This window comes from Trichechus manatus, unplaced genomic scaffold (assembly GCF_000243295.1).
Source record: "Trichechus manatus latirostris isolate Lorelei unplaced genomic scaffold, TriManLat1.0 scaffold00020, whole genome shotgun sequence".
In the NCBI taxonomy this organism is placed as follows: Eukaryota; Metazoa; Chordata; class Mammalia; order Sirenia; family Trichechidae; genus Trichechus; species Trichechus manatus.
Window position 1 is genome coordinate 6,226,739 of NW_004443956.1, and position 15,686 is coordinate 6,242,424.

At 40.3% G+C, this 15,686-nt stretch overlaps 1 protein-coding gene across 11 annotated transcripts in view; it reads left to right on the forward strand.

The window, feature by feature from the left end:
- Positions 1-15,686, forward strand: part of FOXP1 (forkhead box P1) — a 686,938-nt gene that overhangs the window by 505,618 nt on the left and 165,634 nt on the right. For 2 of the 11 annotated variants that reach the window (XM_004372710.2, XM_023727904.1), the window contains exon 1: positions 6,311-6,511. The exons of the other annotated variants lie outside the window; for them this stretch is intronic. The gene's annotated coding sequence lies outside the window, so the exon portion shown is untranslated. Of the gene's footprint in view, positions 1-6,310; positions 6,512-15,686 lie in introns of those variants that run through there. 11 annotated transcript variants of the gene reach the window in all.

The window sequence follows — 15,686 nt, forward strand, 5'->3', positions numbered from 1 at the left end:
ACATTATTAACAAAGGGAAGCGTTTCCTAAAAGAAGAGGAGATTTAGCAAGTGGAAGCATGCCACCATTTTCCCCCTATGCTGACAGTGGTATGGGGTCAGCAACAATGAATATGGAAACAAATATTATTTCCCCTGAAATGCACTGCCATTTAAAGAGACATGTCGAGCTAGCTATATATATATAATTTTTTTCACCAGTAATTTTTTTTATGTTGTATTTCTGAGAGAAAGAAAAATACATTTTAAAATGTAAAAACCTTTTCTTCAATTGAGTATGCAAAAATCTCATTGCAATATTTATTCCAAACCTGCTCTCATAATGTTCAGTCAAGGAGAAAACAGCAAAAAACAGTTGTTGATGGACTTAGCACAGAACTGGATTAAATAAGCATTAGTCTACTGAAGCTGATTACAGGAATATGAAAATGCAGTATCTTAATGGTACATATTTTTATGTGGCAGCTCAGTTGCCTTTCATTTTGCAGCTAATATGTCTATTCTTATGAGTCATTTACTTCTTTAATTACCTTTTGCAGGCAAGGCACCATGGTATATTAATGTGAATGATTTTTACTGCCAGTTTATCATACAATGCCCCAGAAGTTGAAAGGCGTAATTGACTTGGAAGAACAGCTCATGAAGGAAACAATATTTAGTTGACAGTTTTCCTTGTACTCTCTGTTGGCGTTTATGAGTTTACACTATGCTAAAGGAGTAATAAACACAATTTTCTTTCAATAACAGGAAAGGGTAGCTTCTAAAATACATTTGTGGAAAACACGTTTGTTCATTTCTTGAATAATATGAAAATAACACATTTCCAGTGATAAGACCTCTCAGATTGCCAATTGAATTAAACCTTTGAAGGTGCATTTATAACCTGTCTCAGAGCATTAGGAGATATTAGAGTCCGTGTGATTGAATCGATTTAATGAATATTTAAATTATATACAGATTTGGGTAAATCATATTTAAATCTAGGTGTTAGGGTGAGACCATTCAGTCATGCCCTCCAAACTTCCCAAGGGAGGGAAGGGGGCTTGGGAATTGTCTGCAACATGATTTTCTTTCTCCAAAGGAGGGCAAGTCTGACAGGACATGTTGGGAAAATAAAATAAAGAAGGCACAGTTGATACAACTCCTTATAAGGTCTGGGCTTTGAACAGTTAAAGTAAAGGCTTAGGCTGGTCACTGCCTTTTTGGTTTTCTAGAATGGTGAGTTTTCTCGTGGGGCAGTTAGTAAGTGCTCTTTTCTTTTATCCATCATGTCCACAGTCTCCTCCACCCTAGGACCCTTCACCGCCTCTGGGCAGGCCCTGGGTTGGCACATTGGTTTAGAGGGAGTTAAACTTTTCACAGTTTTCTGAATTGTTTGCACTTCAGTCCTGTGCAACATAATGAAAGTTTTCTAGCCATCTGTTGTTAAGCTGGCGGTGAGCAAGGCCAGTATATCCAAACAAAGTTCTGGCCTGCTGTAAACTGAACCTGTCAGTTTAGCATAGCTTTGCTGACCCCTCTAGCGAACAGGGCGGCCCTCGGTACCAGGCACTCACTGCATAGTGCTTTCAAAGGGGAAACTATTTTGGGGCCAGAGGTGGGGGCCTGTTTACTTTTTCCTCTCGTGTTCCTCTCCCTGGCTTGAACTAGTTTATACTTAATCTTTAAATGGATAAATGGTTACTTGTCCCCCCTCCTTTTTTGGAGTGGGGAGATTGGTTTTTAATAGGGGATTGTAACTTTTAGAACAAGGTGTGAGAGTGTGTCTATAAATGTGTGTGAAGTGGCTGTATGAAAAAGGACGTTCTAGGCAGTTATTTTTGTTTCATTATTTTGTCTTTCTAGTGTTTGGGGGACAAATAATCTAGGCAATGGAAACGCCTGTATTTATTACTTAGTTTATGTAACCAAAAGTGTTTTCACAGCTTTAGAAGGCCTTTTTTCCCCCTTTGTTCTGCATTCTGTATTTCATCATCTGAAGTTAATGTGCAGCTTAATGGAGCCGCAGCAGCTTGACAACGCTCCCTGCTGTCTGGGGCATTACCTGCTTCTCTGTTCCTGTTTACAGAGTCTTATCTAATGCTTTCAACTGCCCAGCTTAGCCTCAAAGTAATTTGATTGTTTTGTGGTAATTTTTTCTTTTGTAGGGAGTATTTAATTCTTATTTCTTATTTAGCAGTGTTTCCTTGGCTGTATATGAAATATTCCTATACATTCAGATCTTTGGGGTGTGTATATGTGTGTGTGTGTGTGTGTATCCATATATATATACACACACGTATATATGTTGTGTGTGTGTATATGTTGGTATGTGTATGTATACATACTTATGCATGTATGTATACAGCCTGGTGGCACAGTGGTTAAGTGCTCGGCTGCTAACCGAAAGGTTAGCTATTCAAACCCTCCAGGTGCTCTAGGGGAGAAAGATGTGGCAGTCGGCTTATGTAAAGATTACAGCCTTGGAAACCCTGTGGGGCTGTTCTACCCTGTCCTTTAGGGTCGCTGTGAGTCTGAATTGACTCAGCAGCAATGGGTTTATAAACACACCTACATACATATTTGTTTATGTGTACATATATATATATGTATGTATATAAATATATAGTACACACACACACATATATATATATGTGTCTCAACACCTGTCTAACCCTACCCCTCATCTTTGTGGGTTTCCTTTTGTTAATGATGCCATGTGGGTGCTGCTGTATTTTCATCTTGGTCATTATGTGGGGTGTTTTCTTTTCCACCATTGGTTACATTTGTGTCCCGTTAAGATGGGACTGTGGCACCACCTTTAAACCATCCCAATTCATTAAAATATCTAGGGAGAATGGCCACTGTCATTGGATGACTGTTTCGGCCACTCCTGTGGCCACCTAAGCCCCTCGAGGTGATAAGCACATCACAGTCCCACATGGCAACAAAGAAGGTGCTGGAAGGATGCACGTTTGTCTAAAGCAACAGCATGAGAGAGATTTAGCCCAGGTGTACTGCAATCCAGGAATGTACAAGGGTCAGGAATCCATGAGTGGAAGTGGGGGAGGCAGGAGAAGCAAAGGAGTAAACAAGTAGGGACAAGTCTTCCCCTTTAAGGGACAAGGAGTGTTACAGTAGTGAAAAATACTCAATTTAAAATTTAAAGGAGTGCACTTACTTGAAAATACCGTATAGTCATAATATAGTTGTGAAGTGACTGTCATATAAAGTGCTTTTTTGTTTTAAGGTTAAAAAAAAAAAAAAGTACTTGGGGTAGAGTTTCGGGCGTAAATGTCAGGTGCAACTTAATGAGTACTCACGCCAAGAGTCAAGCAAATAACCTTGGCATTTGGGACACTGCCTTTTAGAACAAGAAATTGTGTTTTGTTGTGTGCTTTTTTTTTTTTTTTTTAATAAAGGAGGACTACATTAAGAGGTCACCTATTAGCTGTGTTTTTGCTGTCTTAAACTCAGCCCTTCTGTCTATTAAAATCAAACCACTGTGTAAACATTCCAGTGTTGTTCTTGGTCCCTACAATGGCCACGGGGATCAGGTTTCACCTGCCTGCACATCTTCAAGCAATTAGAGCAATTAGCGTGAAGCCATTTCACATTCAAGGATTCAAGGTCTAAGGTGACATTCAAGTCCAGGAGAAGTCTGAAAGGGAGCGAGAGGAAGAAGCCTAGAGCATGGCTACTGTTCCATGGCCATGAGCAGACAATTCCTCTTTTAAAAATGGTAGCTCTTTAATGATGTTATTATAAGGTTTTTAAATAACATATCAAAAGTTGTTTATATCAAAAAAAAACCCACAATCATTTAATCATACTAATGAAGCTCTTTAGACATGGCAGATTTAAAAAAAAAAAAGACTTTTAATGGCCATGAGAAATGCAATGTTGCTACGCCTTGCGTCACAGTGATGGTGATAGCCTTCTTTGTAGAGGAAGAATACATTTTTTAATATATGAGGGAATTTGCATTTTGCTTTTACATGGTGAACCTCCCGGTTTGGGATTAATGTAACAATTACACCAACATGGAATATTTAGTTGGGAGATTTTTAGATTTTAAGATTGGAGAAGAACGGTGGTGACTTTTGCAGTTTAAAGATAACCAGCTTTAGCACATTGTATAGTTGCATGGGTGTGACAGAAGGTGGCTTTAAAAAACAGCCTTAGAATCCAATAGGATTTTTGTTTTGTTTTTGTTTGCATTTTTGACGTTTGTAGCTTAGCTACCTAGGAATCTTGTTTGCACAAGGCAAACCCTAAACTGATTACAGCTTTTTAAATTGGTTAGTACATTTTAAAACCCCATACTTTACTCTTGGTTTATTATACAAAAAGTGGGGGGACTAATTTTTAAAATCCATGTGTGCTGCAAAAGAAGATCTTCCTCTGCCGTCCCAGAGGATGTTTGCAATCAGGAATAACCGCAGGCTAAATTATAATGTGGAATTCTGTTGCCCTTTAACCTGATGCTGCCTGTTCACATTCAGTGTTTGTTAACAAACAGTTACAAGTACAAAATTGTTGGAAAATTACTTTTTCATTACATTCACTGACTTTAATTAAAATAAGAGGCTTATATGTATACTTTTTAAATAATTATGTGCCTCAAAGAAAGTTTTACCCTAATTCCTTTGCAAAATTGCCCCAGTTGGCTTAAAAACTACTAGATGTTGAACAGTTCTACCTGTGGAACTGAAAGCATCTATCTTTTTGTGACTTAAGCGGGAGCATTTGTGTTCATTCAATAAAGAGCCATTTTAGGGAACTGGGCTACTTAGAGCTCTCTAGCCCCATCTTGGACTACTTAGAGCTCTCCTGTTGAAAGATGGTTTTCCTGATAGCCTGCTTACATGGTGCCCAAGCTCTGTGCCCTTTGATAATGCATCCCAGACAGATGCAGGGCATGCTAACCAAGTGCAGCATGTTGGACACTGAGCAAGGTAAGAGTCTGCCTTTTCCCCCTGCCCTTGGAGATGGATTGCTCAGAAATCATTGGCAGCATTTCTCACTGGACCGGCTGAGTTAGAGAAGAACATTTGACTTGGACCCTCCACTCCTCGTAAAAGTAGAGAGGCAGGCGTGGAAGCACCGTGGGGCTCAGAAGGGAGGTGAGACAGCAAACCAGATCTCCCATTTTCCCCCTAGCCTAGCCCTCTGTTTCTGTGATCTGCCTTTTGGGCTGTTTTTGTGGCTGATCAGTTCCACCTAATAATGTCTCTTGATTTTTGCTATTGTAATACTCAGGCGACATGCTGTTCTCTTCATTTTTATAAGCTTTAGATGCTTCTGCCTGTCATATTCTGGCGGTTTATCTTCAGCGTCTGGATTTGCTTTCAGACTTGAATGTCTATCAAGCTGCCGTTGCTTTGAATGTGAGATCAAAAGAAGATGAATTCCAGTAAAAAATTTCCTTCTATGAAGAAAAGATTGGGGCCTATGTAAACATCCCACTGACAGCTCCCAATGAGTTATTTTAGCCGAGTATTAGCACCTGGATGACAGACAGTCCAGCATTCCACGCTAAATAACAAATCAGTTGCTTCCGTGGCAGAAGACATTGCCACAACAGCAGTACATTTTCGAGAGGAATCCTTTTCTTCCTCCTTTTTTTTTTTTTTTTAATTGAATATGGCTGTTCAGCTCTTCATCCTATTTTTCAAGCTGACTTGCTCTGCCTTGAGCAGTTTGCTTTTCTTTACAGTGTCTGTGGAGTTACTCTGGTGACAGAAGACAGGACTTTGATAATTAGTTTGGGGTGGGTTGAAGGAGTGCTTGAGTAGGCAAGCCAGGATTTGGAGATAAACAGGTAGTTTGGTTGATTGCAGAGAAGGAAAATGTAAAGGAAAAGCAGCAGAAGGAAGGAAGATCAAGGGCATATCCCTGGAGTGTGGGACGATGTGCTCTTTAAAAATGCATGTGACAAAATCCTCTAAAGTCTGCAAAATCTGAATTTTCTCTTTAATAAAAAAAAAAAGCATCCTGCCTATATATATGTCACTACCAAAATATATCAAAAGCAGGTTTCCCAAAACCCTGTCGGTGTGTATTTGTATGAATGAGGTGTGTTTGGCAAAAGCTTGGTCCAGCCAGGGCACCCTTGGTGAGCTGTGTCACAGCTTGCAGACCTAGGGTGACTGAGATACATGCAGCCTTAATAGATTTCTTTAAGTGCCCAATGCAACTTTGAAAATTACCTGCAAGCTCCAACTGATCTTTCAGCTTTGAAAGTGAAGAATTGCTTGAGGAATTCTTGTGGTTTCTTTGTCATTTAGTCAGAGCGGGGCTAGCTACTGTGGAGGCAAGCCTCCCGAGGTTGCCTACAAAGGGCAGCGTTCCAGTGTGTTTGCTCCTCGAGTGTGCTTCAGCCGCACAGCACTTCCTGTTTATTCAAACATCTTTTTTACCACTGTGCAACCCCCACTTCACAGAAACAGCCAGAACCCATCTACAGTGAGAAGACTGAAATCCAAAGGCAGACAGTACGAGCTCACTCCGTCAAACTCTTCATTTTCTCTGTAAGTGTCCAGAGAAAAAGGAACATTTTCGCTGGGTTAAACTTCTTAACTTGGGCTCTGCTTCTGCGCAGACATTCTCTGAAAGGCAAAATAAGATGATCCAACTTGTTTACTGCTTTTTTTCTTCCCCCTCCCTCCTCCTCTCGCCATCAAAGGCTTTTTTTTAATTTCTTTTGAGAGATTTGAGAATACTGGTTCTTTCTAACTCCTTGTTAATTCACTCTTGCTTTCAAATGTGTCTGTGGATATTATCTGCTAAGTAAGCAGCCGTTTGTTGTCAGGACAGTTTTATGAGCTGAGCGTAGATTAGAACCCCTCTCTCCGTATTGTGACATTGTTTTGTGTTGCCTGCTTTTTCTTCCTGTTATCAAAAGTAAGAGGAGAGTGCAGGGGAGATGGTGCCTTTGTAACAGGGACTCTGTCTGCAGAATTGGCCTCTGATGTTTGCATCACGGCAACATCATCATCTGTGAATCCGTCTTGATGATATTTGTACCAATTTCATGCCAATAAAAGTCAGACTGCTGAAACACGCACGGTCATTATCTCACTCATATTACTATTGTTTAAACGGAATGGGCTGCAAAAGGGACGAGGAAGCCCACCTCACTTGCCGCGCTGGTTGTTAACTTTGATGCTGGAAGGCTCTTTTCAAAAATTGCATTGTGGCTAATTAGTATGGCAGGGAAAGCCTTCTGACTTGGGCTGCTCCTTTTCTCTGTGGTGAAGAGCGATATAACTGTTCTTAGTTCTTCCTGTTGAAATGGCTTTTTTAGCACATGGCTTAACATTTCCTAAAAGGGTTCCACCTTTTCCTCTCTGATGTCGCCTTCCCTCTTGCCTCGCTTTTAAAATGTGCCCCCCTATTCTGCCCCCCCCCGCCCCCCCAGCACCCATGGTCATCAGTATAATTGGTAAGCCAGGTGTTAATTTTTTGAACTGTGTACTGGTCAGGGAATAGACAGGAAATGGAAAATTAGCTCTTTTGATCTTGAGAGAATTGTTATTACTCTGAAGCTTGTTTGTTAGTCCCCAGACTAAATATGCTTAAATGTTAGTGTCTAAAAACCATCTATCAGAATAGGGAAAAAAAAAATACGTTCTCTGGAGTTAGTCAAACCTCTAATGGAAGGAACACTTAAATAAGTGTGTATGTGTGTGAGTGGGGTGGGGGCTTTTTTAACGATCAGAAGTTGTTCTACTTTGTAGGAAAAAAAATAATGTTTGTGACTGCCTTAAGGACAATTTGTTTAACAGTAGGAGTGATTATAGGGAAAATAAAGTGACTGAAGGTATTTACTCAGATGTTAGTGTAGGTGTGGGGGCCAAAAACTCAGTGTGGGAACAGTGGGCTGCTTTTCTTGGTATCGCAGTCTATTTGATGACCATCAAATTTCCCAGCTCGCTGGCTTTGTTTTTTCTAGATGGCATGTTTGATTATTTATCAGAAGGGGAAGGGAGTAGCTGAAGCAAATAAACATGTGACCAAGTTCTGTTTTGTTTTCCACTCAGAAAGCCATGCCCTTTAACAGATATACAGAAAATAATAAACGCATTGTTTTATGATAAAAGGAAATTATATGTGTCATTTTTTTTAAAAAAAAAAAGGCAAGTGAGTTAACCCTTCAGGCTCAGGGTTGCCTCCTGAGAATTTTCCAGGCTTTTAACCGAGAACAAATCTACTGTGTTGTGTAGTTTTATGATACATTATTTCCCAGGATTAGTTGTTCAAATGTCTGACTTTTCTACATGCTTTGCTTAGTTATGCCTGCCTTAGTAGCTCTACTTCAGTGTTGTGTGTGTGTGTGTGTGTTTAAACAGCGATAAATATCACTGGACAAATCAGTAGTTCTTGGAGTTTTGATGAAGGCTGTATTCTGACTTTAGATCTAAACTTGAACAGCTCAGTTTAAGGAAAAGGTATCAGAATGTCTGTGGCCAGTACATAGCATAATTTATTAGAGGCCAGCCATTTGCTCCTGTCTTTAGAAATATTGGGCAGGTACTGTAGTGCTAAGTCTATTTGCATGTCTGTGTCCCTCAAAAATGCCTTCTAGTCTTTAATGTTATGTAACATATTTGAGGATCTTCAGAGTTGTCCCTGTCCCAAACTGAGTCCTTCAGAGTCTTAGGAGAAGGCTCATACCATGATTGTAGATTTAAAAACAAGCAAACTAAAATCTTCCTTTTTTTGCTTTGAATTCTCAGGTGGGGTGTATGTGACTATGTGTGCACCACCTTTGGACACAGGCATCCACAGACAGGCACATGTACACACACTGTCACTTTTTTAAAAACAGCATGATTTTCGGTAGGGGTTTCCTCACTCGTACACAACTGAAAAATGATGTGCACGGTCCTAGCACAGTGCCTGGCCCAATCGTATCCAGCCCTATAAATCACAGCTGAAAATCTGTTTCGATGCCTATACTGTTTTGGAATGTGAATTGAAGATATGCACACAGAGGGATTCCCTCTTCATTGACTATATAAGGGAAGAGTACAGCAGACTTTCTCGTCGTGTTCACGTTCACACACAGCACAGCTTCAACCAAGCATTGCCTGCGTTTAAGTAGGGGGTGGCTTTGCTCTTGTAGAAGACAAGGTTGAAAACAATAGCCTTTCCGCCTCCTCTGCTGTCATCTTAGGTGACTCTCCAAAGGCAGTTGGGTTGAATAATCATACTTTGTACTTATACAGAGCCCTTTGTCTGTGGAAATCAAAGTGCCTGACTAATGTTAACTCATTAATACTCAGAACACCCTTGGGACATGGGTAGGCTACAAAGATTATCCCACTTTTGAGGTGGGAAAATGTCCCGTTGTTAAAATCATTTACAATTTCCGGGTGTGTCCGTACTTAATGCTCAGGCCAGACCTGGAAGAGATGTGATCTAGGTGCCATGAGAAGCATTTTTCCTGTGACATAGTCAGTGCTGACCACAGGCTGTCTCATGAGAAAGTCTTTTACCATGAAGAAGCTGAGCTGGAAAATATAGCTAGTGCCTGGGGTTGGTGGTAGTGGGAGGGAAGAGGCAGTGAGAAGTGATCATGTTTAATTTTTATCTATTTAGGGTCAAAGTCTGGATGTATTTTTTAAAGATACAACATGGGCTGAAAATTATGATTTTGGTTTTGTTTCACTTTAACTCAATATGATGTTGGCAATTTAACTTCCGCAGAAATCGGGTTAATTTGTTCTTTGTAAAGAAACAGACACTGCTTATTGGCTGTGGGGAAGTCAGTCACAAGTTGACTCTGTTGTTACATACATATTGTTACCTACCTATTGTTACATATGTACTTTGGGGGCAAAAGAAACATTTGTTTAACCATAGGTGTTACTGTGTGATTCTTCAGTTCTGGTGTGTCTTGACCCTCTTTCTTACAGTTCCTAATTGTAGTGTAAAAATCAGTCACATGCCATTTGCTGTTCTAAATCCTTTTTTGAAAACTTCTCTAGAAAACTCTAGAGTAGGGTGGTGGTCGTTTAGCTCCCAATACTGTTGATCTCATGGAACCCAAGTATAGAAGTTAGGTTTGAAAACAAACTCCATTCAAAATACGTTTTTAATTTTATAATTTTTTAAAAGACTATAAATAATATTCCAGTTTTGCTTAAGAAAATGACTTTTAAGTCCATACTCCTTGTTGATAGTGTGTCATGTGTAGGTGATGGTATGGCACTTGATTTTTTTATTATTATTATTATTACTGTCTTCTTAGTTCATTCATGTATTTTCATATCTTCTCTGAACGTATTACTATGAACCATGGACTTATTGCCATAAAAATTTATAATTATAAAGCGTGTATTAAAATCACTTAAGAATCACATATTCTGTGACAGGCTCTAGTCCATGCATTTTACAGTTATTAATTATGATGTAGGTACTGTTATTCTTTCCCCTCATTCTTATAGATGAAGAAACTGAGGCACAGAGAGGTTAAGTAATTTGACCAAGGTCACACAGCTAGCAAGTGTTGGAACTGGGGTTCAGTCCAAGCAAGATGCCTGGTGATTGCTTAACCACCATGTACGTGGCTTCTTAGAAATAATATATTTTTAAAGAAAACATTTGTTTCTTTGAAATTGCTATGATTCTCCCAAGGCCAGTAATTTCCCCCAAATTCCAGGAGAATTCTTATTTCTTCATGCTTGGAGACTCAGGTTCCACCTTATGCTAAACTGTTGTTACTGGAAGTTCCAGAGAGCATGGTTATATGATGCACCCAACTCTGTGAGCACAACTGTGTACCTGACACGCACAGTTGTATTTTTAAATCACGATTTTAAGGAAGTGATTCTAATTCCTTGACCAAAGCGATTGAATCTGTTTTTATTTTGCTGTATTCTGTGTCCAGCATAAGGGTAAAACCTTAAACAAGCTCACTACAAATTAGATTAGGGTCCTCCATGAAAAATCCATTTGAGTGTAGCTTGGATTATCTGAATATATTCTTCCAAACGTTTCTAAATTCTTCTTTAAAGATCTGTCATGTCAGGCAAGTATTTCTGGGAAAGAATTCTAAATCCATGGATTTGTGGATTTCTGGCCATTTTTGGTTTTGTTGTTCATGAAGTATAAGTGAAGGGATTCTAATCCAGGCTGTATAACCTTGGGCCCGTTATGTAAGCTTTCTGTTTACATAAAGTAATTTAGAACCAAGCCAGATACATAGTTGGCATACAGTAAGCGTTAGCTATTATTTTCTTCTTCATCAGTAGTAGTATCATCTCACTATTTGGCCTCTAGGCAGCCATTCCTGCCATATTGTTGTAAAATGCAAGGCATGGTGTTTGGGTTTGTTGAGGGTCAGTATGAACCACAGTTGCTCAGGTGCCTTTGCCAGTGGAAGGAACTAAACTCTCAGATGTAAATCAGCTTTGGGACTGCAGGCAAATCACATAACCCCTCTCATCCTTAGCTCGCTCTTTGCACAGTGAAAAGTTTGGTGCCTTAGATTCCTTTGGGCTCAACAGAGAATGCTGTGATTTTCTCGGTATTTCTATAAGGAGGACAACCAGTGGTTTGAGATCACTGCAAAGAAGGAATCTTTGCCCCGCACCAACAAAATATAGTACTGTATTTTTATGAAAATAACGTGTGCCTTCCGTGTTTGTTAAATTGTTTGCCAACATCTCCCCCTGCAAGGTATTTTCATAAGTGCTGTATGCTAATTTTATTTTGCAGCAACATATAAAAAAATTGGCATAGTGGTGGCGCCTATGAAAATAACCTCGCGGGGGTGGGGAGTGAGCAGTTGGCAGACAATCGTAGAAGGCGCACATTATTTGCGTAACAATACAGTAATAGTTTCCATTTAGTTGGTAATTACTATGTACCAGGCACTGTACTAAGAATTTGCATCTGTCATATAATCCTTGTAACTTAGCCTCTCTAGTCTTGGGTTCCTTATCTGTTAACTGGATATAATAATACCTCAAAGAATTGTATAAATTAAGTGAAATAATGTATCTTCACTGTTTAGCATTGTCTGACAATACTGAAACCGGAAGTTTTAAGAATACAGTTATTTACCCCTATCCCCAAAGAGACTGCAGTTGTAGCAGAGTATGAGTCTATAGTGGGATACAAAACAAGGACTAGAAATCCTACTGGATCTGAAAGTGATGCCAAGTGGATCTAGAGAGGTAGATCGAACACAGAAGAGGGTGAAGTACAAGGCACAGGCATTCCAGGTGCATGAGCTGTGGCTGAACTTCGGTTCAGTTGTGAGAAGAAACTTGGTGATGTGGTTAAGAGCTCAGCTGCTAACCAGAAGGTCAGCAGTTCAAATCCACCCTCTGCTCCTGGGAAACCCTATGGGGCAGTTCTACTCTGTTCTGTAGGGTCTCTATGAATTGGAATCGACTGGATGACAATGGATCTGGTTTTTATTTTAGTCTAGCCTCTCCATTATTTCCTTTATGAAAAATTCCTTTGGAAAAATTCCAGCTTTGGCTCAGATGAACCAAAGAACCAGGAGACTTGTCCCGACTGGGAGTTGAGGAAAGGATGAGAATCAAGGGATGACGGTGACAAGAGCAGTATCCCAAGAGAAATGGATGAACACTAATAGATAAAGAGGTACAAACGCGACGTGGGGAAGAGCAGAGATAGTGAGGCTCATTATTCCTTCCTGCCTGCCTGCTTGGACTTTTCCACCAAAGCAATAGAAACAGAGTCCTATAAGGAATCAGAAGCAGGACTGATCTCTTGGGTCTGGGGATATGTGGGAACATTGCTGCTTGAAGGAATTGCATTTGGGACTGGATTTTTAGAGAAGGATAGAATTTAGATGGGAAAATGTTCTTGGCTACCTTGTAAGTGTCGGCAGAGAAAAGGGCAAGAAGAGTTGTAGGTATGACCTTGTGCTCAGAGAGTCCTGGGAGTAAGATCTGGTTGAAAAAAGTCTTTTTGTGTAGAGAAAAGAAGAAGACAAAGTTGGAAGGTTATGACACCATGAAAAGGCCCTTCCCCTTCATCTTGGAGGCAAAGGGACCTACATCCATGTGTGCATTTTTTGCTAGGTAGGACTGCATATCCATCTGCCAAGATAACTTGTGGCCATCTTTGGTCCAATCAGTGACCTTGGTAGAATATGAGTATCAAGTTCTCGTGAGACAATGTTTGTTTTTGTTTTTCTGACCTAGCCACTTGCTAGACTTGTGACCTTGGGCACCTCACTGGACCTCCTTATCTGTTTCTGCGCTTTTAATAGAGAATCATAAATCCCCCCTTTCATGTTGGGAGCAAGAAATAAAATAATAAATGCAAGGCAGCTGACTAGCACAGTGCCTGATGTGTAATAAACAATTCAATGCATTGTTACTTTATCTTAAATGTCAAAACAGAGTTAAGGTATTACCCTACATTTGCTTCTATTTTTCTAAATGTTCCTTGTTTTTAAAACTGTTAACATAGGTGCAATCAAAACTGTTCTCCGTAACTGCTTTGAGAAGTATAGATTACTGGAGACTACTAGGATTTTTTTTATCCTGGCGAAATTTGGCCTGTAGTCTTGTTTGGACCATTCCCATCTCCCATTTTTCTTTCTTTCTTTCTTTTTCTTTCTTGTCTTTTATCTCTGCTGGAATGTTGCCTCTAAATCATTTGACTCTGTGCTTCTTTGCCCAAAATTAAGGTAAAGGAGGATTCAGGGGTACTAACTGCCTCATAGGGCATCCAGAATATAGGTAGTGTATATTATGAGAATAAAAGGAACATACAACCGTATTTGTTTGAGCAAAAACTAGATTCAATGTTACTAGTAAAATCATTGAAAATCCTCCATTATTCTGAGTATGACTAGCCAGATTCGTCCGCAGTCTTCAAAATTAGCAAGTCTCGTTCTGACATAGTAAAAGATGTAAATCTAAATTATTCATAACAAGAGTTTCTGGGTTGCACCCTCCTAAAAGGCAATTGCAGATCATAGTGGGTTAATAGACCCCTTGGATTGATTTATCTTTGCCTTTGACCCCTTATTTTCTACCTTGGGAACCTGGAGAAGGACTGGGCCAATTTATGTATTTATTTATTTTTAAATACGATCTCATCCTAAAGAAGGGAAACGAGGTCGATGCAGCATCCAACTTAACACTGTAGACATTTTCTAATAAACATGAGTTCTATTTTACTTCATTACAATGCTAATGTTGCCTGCAGTCATAGTACCTCGGGCTGTGATCTTGTCAACTCTCATGAGCTAAACAGGCTCAGGCTTGGGCAGTGTTTGAATGGAATCCTTCCAAAGACAACTCAGTTGCCGGAGCCTCAGTGGTGGTGATTCAGCGTCTGGCACTGGCTCCCGGAGGGAGCAGCCAACCAGCGCCTCAACAAGGTGGTTATAGGGCCCTATGTTAATAGGTGTAGGGAGTAGGAGTATGATGGCATTTTTCTTTTCCTCATAAGAGACTTCAAACAGACTTCCTGACTGTTTTCAGCCATTAAACTTATTTCAGCCAGTTTTGCAAGAGGATCATAGATAGCCGTTTTTTGTCTCATGAAAATGCCTAGCCTTTATCTTCTTTGGCGGGAAGTATCCTCTGTACGCCTTACAAATAAAAAAGTTGCTCATAATTGCAAGTGAATAAAGGGTTTCCTAGCCCCTAACCCCCTTCTAGGAGCCCTGGTGGCATAGTGGTTAAGAGCTCGACTGCTAACCAAAAGGTCAGCAGCTCGAATCTACCAGCTGCTCCTTGGAAACCCTATGGGGGCAATTCTGCTGTGTCCTGTAGGGTCACTATAAGTCAGAATCGACTAGACAGTAACAGGAACCCCCTTCTAAGGAGCCCTGCTGGCGCAGTGGTTGAGCACTTGACTGCTAACCAAAGGTCAGCGGTTCAAACCCACCAGCAGCTCCACGGAAGAAAAGACACAGTGATCTGTTCCCATAAAGATCCCTATGGGACAGCTCTACTCTGTTATATAGGGTTGCTATTAGTCGGAATGAACTCAACAGCACACAACAAGAACCCCCTTCCAAGGAACTCTTGTGGTACAACAGTTAAGTGCTCAGCTGCTAACAGGAAGGTTGGCAGTTCGAACTCACCCAATGACCCTGCAGAAGAAAGCCCTAGAGATCTGCTCCTGTAAATATTACAGCCTAGAAAATCCTATGGGACAGTTCTGTCCTATCACATGGGGTCATTATGAGTTGAAAATCTACTCAGTAGCAACTAACAGCAATAGCCCCCTGCCAAGAGTGCCTGGTTGGTGCAAATGGTTAATACACTCAGCTGCTAACTGAAAGTTTGGGCGTTCAGATCCACTCAGAGGTGCCTCAGAAGAAAGGCCTGGTGATCTACTTCTGAAAGAATCTCAGCCATTGAAAACCCTATGGAGCACAGTTCTCCTCTAGCATACATGGGGTCTCATGAGTCACAGTCAATTCGACAGCAACTGCTTTTTGATTTTTTTTTTTTTTAACCCTCTTCTGCTTCCTGGGTTTTCTTCAGGGGTGGTATATGCAGCAGAGTGCCTCCTCCCACCTCGGGTGTTCTGATATCGCTGTGTATCGATGTCTCCTGTAGTCATTGCATGGGATGACTTTTTTTTGTATTGTACTTTAGGTGAAGGTTTACAGAACAAATAGTTTCTCATTAAACAGTCAGTACACATATTGTTTTATGACATTGGTTAATAGCCCCACGACATGTCAACCCTCTC